Genomic DNA, 12,398 nt, shown 5'->3' with positions numbered 1-12,398 from the left:
AGTGAGAGAATAATAAGTTCCTCTCTTGCCACGTGCACAACTCAAATCACTTTGCTCCTTTGCATCTCATTCTGGTACCAGTGTTTATTAATGTGTGGGCACTTGGGATGAGGTAGGTGATGTCATTGGAGAGTGCGGATGGAGAAATGGGAGTCAGAGAAATTAGGTACTCACTGTCCGAAACACAACCTACAGTGCACAAGTTTATAAGCTGAAATTGAAGAGTTACTTATTCCAACCCAAACTTAATAAAATCTTAAGAATCAGTTAATAATTTGATACATTCACCATTCATCAGGCCATTTGTGTGTGTGTGTATGCGTGTGAATGATAGATCAGATGATATTCCCCTCCATCCCATTCATTCTGATGCTACCTTGGCATCTCCATTTGGATGTTCCAGGCCACCTTGAACTAAAGCATCCCCAAATCGAACTTAGGGGCTCTAGCTTTCTACACAGTTTACCTTCCTGTCTTCCATCCAGACCTCTACAAGTTATCCTAGGTGCCCCTAAACTCCTATTTCTACATTGTTTTTCCTTCCAAGTAACCTCTATTTGCCTCCTGTAGCAGTCAGTTTTATCTTGCTGTAACAAATTGAGGAAAAAGCTCAAAGAGGAAGGACTTATTTGGAGTCATGATTCCATGGTTGTTTGACTCCATTATTCTTGGATTGTGGTAGGTAGACGTTGCTTTTATAGTTAATACATCTTATACCTCATTTAAGACACTGTTTTCCGGTTTCTGATATTTTATTTCTTCTACTAAAATAAAAGCTATTTCATAGTACCATACTTATCAACAGTTATGAGTTGTTTTGATGCACTTTTCAAAAAACACAAGGCAGTTGTACTATTTTCTGAATATTATGTCTCACCCCTCTCCCAAATTTCCAAGGAATGTCATGTTTGCATCTGGGGATGGGGTGGGGTCACTCCACACAGTTCACAGATTAAACAGATTTCAAAATGAAATGAATCATCTTGCTGGCTTGTACATAATGCTTCGAGGCCCGCTTTGTGGATGTGTTATCTGCCTGAAGTTGTTTACCTGTAGGAAACTTTCATCCCACATATGCTTGCTGTTGTGTAGTAAGATTTTAAAAACATTTTGCAGAAGCTATTTAAAAGTTTTTTCTTTAATTCTTTGAGAGTTTCATATATGCACATAATGAAATATGATTGTATCTATTTCCCATTTACCAAACCCCCTCAAGACCCTTGGCTCTCCTTCCCTGCAGTGCCCACCTTCATATCCTTTTATGCTCCTTAAAAAAGTCCAGCAAGTCCAATAAGTGTTGCCCAAATGTGCATGTGGGCAGAGCCATCCACAGGAGTCTAGAAAACCTACCAGTGGCCACATCCTCAACAAAAAGAATGAGTCTCTTTTCCCCAGCAGCTATCAACTGCCACAGCTCCCTCAGTTAAGGGTAGGGTTGTGACCTCACCCATCTGTGCTAGGATATGGGCTGGCTTGGTGAAGGTCTTGTGTAGGCAGTTAGTTATGGTTTATGAGAGGATTCATGGGTAATTTAGAGATTATGAATATAGTAGATTAGAATTTGAGTTGATTCAACAATAAACTTGTCTCTTTTATTTTCATTTGCTTTGTAAAACAGTAGCTTGTAAGCAGGACTTGTCTAGTTGTTGAGAAAAGTTGTGGTTTTGAGAAAAGTCATGTATGTGTCTGAACAACATAAAATGAGTTTTATATTATTGTTAAAATTTGTATTACAAGAAAAATGCTATTATCAACTGTGACTGATGTTTCTCTTGAAACTAGCAATACTTCCAGAAAGAAGGCCATCAAAGATATAAAATACTGCAGGAGAATCTATCAGAAGGTTTCTGAATTTGGAATGAATTGAATCAGGTTTTTTTTTCTAAATTCTTGGTAATCTGCCATTGCCTGGTTTCCATGTTGGCCTTGTGATTTGAACTGATAAATCATCTCTCTTTGGGTCTTGAGCCTGCCTAGTTTTGGAAAGGAATACACGCACAACTCTCTCTGTTGTGCCAAACCCTGTGCTTTAGTAGCAGACAGGAAACACATGACTAAAATGAAATTTAACTTTTAAACTGGGATTTATCTTATTAAAACCTTCTAACGTCAAAAATATAATTTTCCTCAAAGGAGCCATTTCTTTTTCTTTTTCTTTTCTGGAAAGAATAGCTGTGATACACATTCACACCTGCCACTGCCAAAATATTATTAGCATCTTGCACTGGATTTCCATAATGCTTCAAAGCACCGCATTGTTCTGACTAATCGGTGATTTTAGACTATTTTTAGGAACTCATCATTCTGAGGCAAGTGTAACACATGAGCCTGTCTACATCTATCCGGGAAACACTGACGGCTGGAGGGTCAGTGCCTGTGAAGTGGGCACGTCTACCTGGGGACAAATGTGAGTTTGTCCCAGAGTGAGTCCTCACACACAACCCAAGGAGTGTATAGACGCATCATGGTGCTGCATTTAAAGATGAGCAGATTCAGATCTTTCCTCTTTATGTGTGAAGTCTGGAGGCTGAAGGACATATTCAAGGTCATAAGGCCTGTCGGAAAAAACTGAGACAGCTCCATCACTCAGGGCCCATCTCTGAATCAGAAAGCTTTTCTTTTCACACCAAAGTCTCCCCAGTTTTCTATTAAAGGTTTTGATGAGTATAAATGCATTGACTCCAGTGGCATTGTCTCTTCTCAGGACCAGTAATGGCACCAACTGGAACTAAGTGGAGACAAAACCAAAATTTTGTGGCTCAAAATTTTGAGTGGGCCTTTCTGGTTTACTGGTTATGTGACACTCCTAACCTTCCATAAAGCCCTGGCAGGTCTTTTCATCTTTAAAGTAAAGGTTGATGCAAAGATTATTCATTCATCCAACAGCTATTTAACAAATGCTTGGTACATGTCAGGTGTTCTCTGGGATCTGTGGATATAATTGTTTAAGTCTTTGTGTACAGTGAGGTCATAGTTTAAGGGTGGAGATAGCTAAACCACATGCATGTGTGGGTTTACTGTGGTGTCTATATGTGTGCATACATGTCTGTTTGTGTATACATGTACATGTATGGGGTCAACAGAAAGAAGCAAGGTGTGATGGGCTAAATGAAGAAGCAAAAAACAGAGACAGAGAGTAGGGTCATTAGAGAATGCCTTTCTGAGATTGAAATAAGAGACCCCCAAGGAGATGAGCAATGTGAATATCAGTGGGAGGAAAATGTCAGAGCTATCCACATACTATGATATGATCTGAATACTTGTATTCCCCAAAGCCAGTATGTTGAAATGGAACTACCAAGAAGATGGTATTAAAAAAACCTCAGAGGTGATTGGTCACAGGCATGATACATGCATAAATGGAATTGCTGTCCTTATAAAATATGTCCCTGTTTTCCTTTCTGCCATATAATGACATATAAAAAAGCATCATTTTTGAGGAAGAGGACCTTACAGATACTGAATCTGCTGGCACTTTGATTTTGGACTACTCAGCCTTGAGCTATATCAATATGATGTTGGTGGCATTTACTGCTTCCCCACTGTGAGGTACTTTGCTCCAGCAGCCTTAATGGACTAAGATAACACAAAAGGTCCTGCGGTAGGAACTTGCCTGCAAGGTCTTTGGGGTAGGCGTGCAGAGCATAAGAGAGCCAGGGATGAGTGGAGCTCAGATGAGCAGTGCCAGCTCACAACAATGAGCAAAGTTCTTGTCCCAAGGATGATGGGAGACTTTGATGGCTAACTACAGTGGGCCATGTGATGATGGCTCTTCCCCAGCAGGCATGCTGAGAAGATGACTAGGAGACTACTGGCCATCCAGGCAGTATATAAGCACAGTTAGCCTGCTGCTTGTAGAAGTGGTGAGAGGCTTTTGACTAGGGATGCATGTGAGGGGAGAACTGATTTCTGGTGGGTTGGATTGGAAATATGCTTGCAGTGAGAAACTGTGTGTGAGACATTAATTTTTTTAATAGCTCATTGAGATATCATCCACATACTATTGAAATTTAGAATTCAGTGTTTTTTTTTTTTTTTTTTTTAGTACATTCCAGGTTGGATAATTATCATTATAATAAATTTTAGGACATTTCATCACCTCAAAATATGGATTCTAGTATTTCCCCAACCTCCAGCCCTAGGCAGCTTTCTGCTTCATAGATTTGTCTCCTTTAGTCACTTCATATAAATTCATATAAATTCAGGCAATGTTTATAAGCAGCACTTTCCATTGAGCACAATGCTTCTAAAACTCTTTCATGACATAATGTGGATGGGTTCCACTTTCTTCTTGATGCCTGAGTAATTTCCCCCTGAGTAGACACACCATTCATTCTTTGGCCACCTACTCACGTCCTTATGGCTGTAGGCTACTGTGGAAAATGCTGCTGTTTTCCAACGTACTCTCCTTGGGTCATTTCTCATCTTTACCATAATCCATGCCTTCTCCACCTCTCTGCTTTCTATCTGCTAGGATCTGGAACCTGCTCTCCTCAGACCATTAGGGAAGCAACAAATCATTCCTACTTCACTGTGTTTAGCTTTTCTTTCTCCTTTCTCCTTTCCCTCTCTCTTCCTTTCTCTTGATCTCCAGTTACCTCTCTTCCTCTTCCCTCTTCCCTCTTCCCCTCTTTCCTTGCCTCTGGTACACATTGATCTGACAGGTGATTTCCTAAATGAAGTCACGGGCTTGCTCACATCTGTTTTGTGGACCTGCTTCTCTAGGTCAGTGGTCAGCGCCATTTCCTCCCCAGTCCTCACTCTGCCCACAGCGCTAATCTCTTTAAGAAGCATTCTCTGTGTGGTTTGCAGAGCCCCGCACTGTATCCATTTTCCTGAGTTCTCACAAGATCTCCACCTCCCCTTCCTTTTCCTTTTCCTCATTCTCCTGGGCCTTTGGTAGCAATTTTTCATTCTGAACTGTCACCACAAGGATGGCTTCCAGACTGTCTTTCCAGTCTGGCCTCTCACCTCAGCTCTAGCGGCATTATTAGACTTGGCATTGATGCATCTGCTCACTCCTGCTGGCACTGGGCTCCTTCATTGCTCAGACTGGATGCTGGACATTGATGGCTCTGCCTTTCTATCATTTATCCCTGGACACTCACCAACTCACTTTATTTATGATGATTCTCTATCTGATTCTTTCTTCCTATTCCACCACCACAACCCTGATTCAAACTGCTGTCATCTGCTGCCTGAGTAATGGTGACAAGCCTAGGCCTCCCTCCATTCTGTCTTGCTTTGTACACACTGCTGGTGAGACTTGGGAAGCTCAGGCCTGGGATGACTAAAGAGGTACTCTAGGCTGAGAAGTGCAAATTCAGTGCCTTGGTGTTGTTTTGTCTGCTCTTTTGGTTTTTCATGGCTTTGGGGAACTGGGCCTCTGTTCAAAAGAAGGTTGAAAGAAGGTAGCCAATGGCTACAGTTCAGTGACTGTTTTGATAATACAATAAGAGCCAGGCTGCATACTGCCCCTGCCTCAAAGCTGGTTTGTTGGTCCTCATGGTCTTCTTAAATAAATTTCATGAAAGCAGGAGAAAGGACACATGATTAAGAGCCTGAGGTTTAGAGTTGGCCATTCTCTTTGAGATCCATAGTCATCCGTAAACTCTACCTGACTCCTCTGATCTCAAGTAAACTTACCATGAAGCAGAGCAACAGTATTGATCTTGAAAGAGTGAGCAAGTATACAACATACATACACAAACATATGTGTGCATATATTCCATGTTTGTACTTGTGAAAATGGCATACAACACACACACACACACACATTCATATATATGCATACATCATACACCTGCACGCAGACATACACATGCATTTGTGTGCACTCACTTGTCACACACACACACACACACACACACACACACACACACACACACACACAGAGGCCAGGATGGGTGGCTCATATAGGACATCTCTCTGTCTGGTCTGAACAAGAGAAAGGTGAAGAACAGAATTCTTTTTTCTGTCCTTCTATCCTGAGCCTGGTTGTAAGGACTTCTTTATGGCTATTGAATGCCATCCAGCCCAAAGGTATCCATCAGACAATACTGCTCAGACTTAGGTTCAAGCCAATAGAAAGTCTTTACTAGCTGGTTGGTGACTCCCTGTGTGTTCAGGACCTGAGTACAGTCCCAAGCATTCCTCAGGGTGAGATTTTAGGCATAAAAGTCACAGCCTGGGTTGATATACCTCAACTAGTAAGATTAGTCACCCAGAAGCAGAAGCAAAGAAGCCAGAAAGCAAGGTTAGTACGTTTAGTGACTTTCCCATAATTCTGGACTTTGATGGATTAGGTCTTTGTTCTCACTTTGGTAGGTGGTGCTGCCTCTGTTGTTGCTGGGTTTAAAGGCCTGAATGGTACCCCCATCATGGTGTCAGTTGTGCTAAGTAAGATCTGGGGCCTATTATACTTTACTTTTTTTTCCCTCTTCCATAATCTGAATTATGTGCAAAAACTCTTAAATAAGTAACATTAATGTTTTATATTAAAATAATGCTTGCTGGTGACTTCCATGGTTAGTAAATATGCCATGTCAGAACAATCTAGAAGACTTCTTTTTGTTTTATGGCTAGTTGGCTTTTGAGCGCCATCTCTACAGGATTACAGATATTCATACACCACCTCATGTGGCTTTATGGGTTCTGGAGAATCTGAACTCTTCATTCTTGTTCAGCAAGTGGCTTACCCAGTGAGCCACCCCACCATCCTCGGATGGCTCCTTAGATTTTTGTTTCTAGGCCTACCTGGGGTTTCTGCCTCAGTGGATGAAGGATGCTACTGCTCAATAGACATTTGACAGGTGTCCCCAGGTGATGCTAATGCTGATCACCCTTAGAGGACCACTGTTCTCAATTGCCTGTTTAGAACTAGAGCTCCGATGACAATAGGTACATTGCTCTGCAGTCTTGGAATCTACAAATACTTTATTAATTCACAAAACATAGGGCCACTTAAGACATGCTAGTGCCCAGGCACTGTGCAAGCTGTTGTGAATTTAAAGGTACATTTGTAGGCATTATACCTGCTGCTCAGAGTTGACCAAACTCAGTATCTTGAGAGCTCGGCATCTTTATCCTCATTTTGGTTATGATGGAAATGGAAGTTGTCAAGACTTGGATGAGCCCACTCAGCTGAGCATAGCTTTTTAATCCTGACAGTTTTTTTTTTCTAAACCACTATCCTTTTTGCTCTCTCTACTTTTGCATGTTTGACTATTGGATGGCGATGCTTTCTTTCAACCCTTGAGACTAAATTTTTTAGTTCTGTGGAATGCTAAGCTTTCTTTTATGCTTTTATTCATATTACATATTCCCATTTTAATTATATGTTATCGATTTTCCTTTTGTGAACCATAGATAGCATTCTTTCTTTCCTTTTGGTTTTTAACTTAGGTTTACATTTGTCCAGAGATTTCTGGTTTTCTCCTGCCAGGCCATCTTTCTCTCTCTTTCTGAATAATTTCTGCCTTCCTACATTGAGATTGCATGCCCCAAGATGGAATATCTTGATGGTGCTCAGATTCCTGCTATTTATTTATTGTCCAGTGTGCTAATATTAGCTACTGCATTTTAGCAGCCGTGGCCAAGGCTCCGGCACCGGCTGTGTAGACCCCAGAGGGTAAGATCGGGAGCTGGTGGGCTCTCTTGCTAGCATGAGGCTTTCCATTCAAGCCCAACAGCTTCACTCCAGTGCACAGGCTAGATTATAAAAAGACCAGGCACACTAAAAATAGATCTCACTTTAATTCCCACCTTGGAAGCTTTCAGAACAGTGCTCCAAAGAAACAATTAGATTCTCCCTCACAGAGCCAAAGCAGAAAGGGGAATGAATGTTTTTCATTTCAGCAGAAGAATTGTGGAATAAACTTCTTATGAATAAACAATTGTGTTGGAAGAGAGGTTAATTTTTATTTTGTTTGCTTGTTCTTTTGTTTTGTTTTAAAGCCACTGATAAGTTGCTTTTTAAATTTAAAGACCCATTTAGGCAATTTCTTTTCTGCATGTGAGTCTTCCTGGATCCATGAAAGGTTTCTCTCATTCGAAGGGATTGGGCACTGCAGTTATAAAGACAGGTGGGTGGGTGGGGGTGGGGGGATAGATTTTTTTAGCTCTGGAAGTCAAAAGATGTTACATAGCTTTACTTTTCTCATTACCTCTCAATTTTAAGATGCATCTTATAACAAAATATAAAATAATATAAAGTCAAGTTTTCCAAAGATATGTTAGGTACTGTGTAATTTGTGAACACCTAGAGAGTGAGTTTATTACTTGAGAATTCCTTAAATCTGAGTAGTCACCTTCTGCCTGGTGTTTTTGTCATGAACAGGCTCTCCTGTTTCATGTCCTGTCAAATGCGCTTCGATTCACCTAACATTGCTTATGTTCAGACTTCTATAAAAGCACCAAGGCTCAGGCTAGACCTTCCCCAGGTATTCCATGCATCTCTGAAGACATCCTTGTGCACCCCCGAGTCTCACTGTTTCCTTATATCTTTGTTATACTAGAATGTTCTCTAAAGAAAATAAATAAACCCTGTGGCTCACAGGGAGTATTTCCAAACTGCCCATTTCAAATCAATTACTTCATTCTGAATAAGTTGCTCAGTAACTTATAATTTTGAGAGTCAAATCGTGTGTTTTAAAATGGTCTCTGATTTGGAGATATAAAATTATAAGGTACTCTTAGGATTCTGATTATCCAAAATTCTCTGAACATGCTGCTCTGATTCATAAGTGAGTGGTCCTGTATGATGTAAGGAGGTGGAACTAGGATAAAAGTAACCATTTTCAGTCTGGAAGGATAGTATCCCTCTGACCTTGGGCTTCTAGCCCAGCATGGGGTCATTTTGGACCAGATGGCTCTTTGTGGTGGAGACTGTCCTATTTTAAGGATGTTTGGCAGTACTCTGTTTCCACTAGATGCCAGGGGCATCCCTAGGGATTGGACATTGAATAGTGTCACCAGACATTTCAGGTGACCCTGAGGGAGATTCAGCCCAGCTGAGAACCTAACCAGGTTAGTTAGGTTCTAACTAACTAGAAGCTAACCTGATCAGGGGCTATTGAGGCAGAAAAAGGTGACAAGGTTTGTTTCAACCATGTTAATTTGCCATATGGTTGGATGGACAGTCTTTTTTTTTTTTTTTTTTTTTTTTTTTTTTGAGACAGGGTTTCTCTGTATAGCCTTGGCTGTCTTGGAACTCACTTTGTAGACCAGGCTGGCCTCAAACTCAGAAATCCACCTGCCTCTGCTTCCTGAGTGCTGGGATCAAAGGTGTGCGCCAACACGCCCTGCTTGAATGGATAGTCTGTAATCAGAGAAACAAGACTGAAGCTTAGAAGTGGACCAGCTTAATTCTCCACCCATCTCAGGGCCCTCTGAAGGATAATTGCTCGTTGCATTTTCCCAAGTTGGGAGTGCAGGGCACTGTAGCAAAAGCAGGTGATTTTCTGATAGTCTATGTCTTAACTTAGTCTCTGTTCTATTGCTGTGAAGAGATACAGTGACCAAGGCAACTTTTTATAAAAAGAAATCATCCAACCTGGGGCTTGCTTACAATTTCAGAGGTTCAGTTCATTAAACTATCATCATGCAGGGGAACAGGCAGACTTGGTGCTGAAGCAGTAGCTGAGAGCTGAGAATGAGAGCATTCTCAAGGGCCTGGTGTGAGCTAAGCCCCAGTGGTGCCCCTCCTTCAACAAAGCCACACCCCCTAATTCTCCCTTAACAGTTCAAATGGGGACTAATAATGCAAATATATGAGCCTGCAGGGGGCGTTCTCATTTTTACTACTACAGTATATATTGTGATATAACCTTTCCCTTTCCTTTTTTTTTAAATTTACTTTTATTAGGTATTTTCTTCATTTACATTTCCAATGCTATCCCAAAAGTCCCCCATACCCTCCCCCCCACTCCCCTACCCCCTACTCCCACTTCTTGGCCCTGGGGTTCCCCTGTACTGAGGCATATAAAGTTTGCAAGACCAATGGGCCTCTCTTTCCAATGATGGCCGACTAGGCCATCTTTTGATACATATGCAGCTAGAGACATGAGCTCCGGGGTACTGGTTAGTTCATATTGTTGTTCCACCTATAGGGTTGCAGACCCCTTTAGATCCTTGGGTACTTTCTCTAGCTCCTTCATTGGGGGGGCCCTGTGATCCATCCAATAGCTGACTATGAGCATCCACTTCTGTGTTTGCTAAGCCCCGGCCTAGCCTCACAAGAGACAGCTGTATCTGGGTCCTTTCAGCAAAATCTTGCTAGTGTATGCAATGGTGTCAGCGTTTGGAGGCTGATTATGGGATGGATCCCCGGGTATGATCTCTAGACGGTCCATCCTTTTGTCTCAGCTCCAAACTTTGTCTCTGTAACTCCTTCCATGGGTGTTTTGTTCCCAATTCTAAGAAGGGGCAAAGTGTCCACACTTTGGTCTTCGTTCTTCTTGAGTTTCATGTGTTTTGCAAATTGTATCTTGTATCTTGGGTATTCTAAGTTTCTGGGCTAATAGCCACTTATCATTGAGTACATATCATTTGAGTTCTTTTGTGACTGGGTTACCTCACTTGGGTTGATGCCCTCCAGGTCCATCCATTTGCCTAGGAATTTCATAAATTCATTCTTTTTAACAGCTGAGTAGTACAAAAACAAACAAACAAACAAACAAACAAACAAACAAAAAACCCAGCTGTGTGTTCATTTTAATGCCCATTAGGAGAAAGAGTGGAAAGCACTCTTCATCCATATGGCTTCTGAGTGTTGTTTCTTTGGGATAGGCAGACATCTTAGTTAAAGGATGCAGTGATTTAAGGGAAAAACCTTAAATAAATGGGCTCATTATTTGAATAGCTATTTGTGCTGAGAAGTATTTTATGTTACAAGAGTCTAGAGTTTAATAAGACAAATCCCTGATTCTCAAGGAGGTGAGAATGCACATGTAAGGCAAATGCATTTGCATTCATCAGATGAAAGTACTTATAACTGAATGAATGAGAGAATCATATCAGATAATGGTAATTATAAAGAGATGGAGCATGGGCTCTGGGGATAAGACCTGCTCTTAAGATCTTATAGGTGACATGGTGACAAGTTCAAGAGTAAAGGAGGGCCAGAGTCCCAGGTCCAAATTGGTGTTTTCTGAGCTTAGACCTAACGAACAGGGCAGTATCAAAAGAAGGCAAAGTCCAAGTGAATAGCCATGTAGAGTAACATGGCCTGAAGTCTCAGATGTTCTAGAATGGTTTGTGTGCCAGAGAAGACTATCATGAGTTGTCTTTTGTGGGACAACCAAATAACTCAGTGGGTAAAGGCCTTTGGTGCCAAGCCTGATGACCAGGGTTCTATCCTCAGGTCCCACATGCTAGAAAAGAGAGCACTGACTTCCACAAATTACCTTCTAACCCTCCCCTCCCCAACTCATGGTGGCACACACACACACACACACACACAGAGAGAGAGAGAGAGAGAGAGAGAGAGAGAGAGAGAGAGAGAGAGAGAGAAACAAGACAGACAGACAGACCGAGAGACAGGCATTTCCATACACACACACACACACACACACACACACACACACACACACACACACAGAGACACACACACACACACACACACACAGAGACACACACACACACACACACACACACACACACACACACACACATATTTTAATAGGAAAGGAATTGTCCGTTGTGTTTGTTCTCTTAGGAGAATTAAATTTAAATAGTGACTTCTGAGATCTGTTTAACATCTCAATATAATCTAACAACCTCATATTTCAATTTAAAATTCATTAACCCAGATGCCCTTCAACAGAGGAATGGATACAGAAAATGTGGTACATTTACACAATGGAGTACTACTCAGCTATTAAAAAATGAATTTATGAAATTCCTAGGCAAATGGATGGACCTGGAGGGCATCATCCTGAGTGAGGTAACCCAATCACAAAGGAACTCACACAATATGTACTCACTGATAAGTGGATATTAGCCCAGAAACTTAGGATACCCAAGATATAAGATACAATTTGCTAAATGCATGAAATTCAAGAAGAACGAAGACCAAAGTGTGGACACTTTGCCCCTTCTTAGAAATGGGAACAAAACACCTATGGAAGGAGTTACAGAGACAAAATTTGGAGCTGTGACGAAAGGATGGACCATCTAGTGATTGCCATATGCAGGGATCCATCCCATAATCAGCTTCCAAACGCTGACACCATTGCATACACTAGCAATATTTTGCTGAAAGGACCCAGATATAGCTGTCTCATGTGAGACTATGCCGGGGCCTAGCAAACACAGAAGTAGATGATCACAGTCAGCTATTGGATGGGTCACATGGCCCCCAATGGAGGAGCTAGAGAAATTACCCAAGGAGCTAAAGG

General features: G+C 41.5%; 1 protein-coding gene across 1 annotated transcript in view; it reads left to right on the top strand.

Annotated features, from left to right (window-relative positions):
- Nucleotides 1-12,398, top strand: part of Dner (delta/notch-like EGF repeat containing) — a 326,383-nt gene that overhangs the window by 202,059 nt on the left and 111,926 nt on the right. The window lies entirely within an intron of this gene.

Source organism: Mus musculus, chromosome 1, assembly GCF_000001635.26.
Source record: "Mus musculus strain C57BL/6J chromosome 1, GRCm38.p6 C57BL/6J".
NCBI lineage: Eukaryota > Metazoa > Chordata > Mammalia > Rodentia > Muridae > Mus > Mus musculus.
This window is presented reverse-complemented; position numbering and strand designations above follow the sequence as displayed.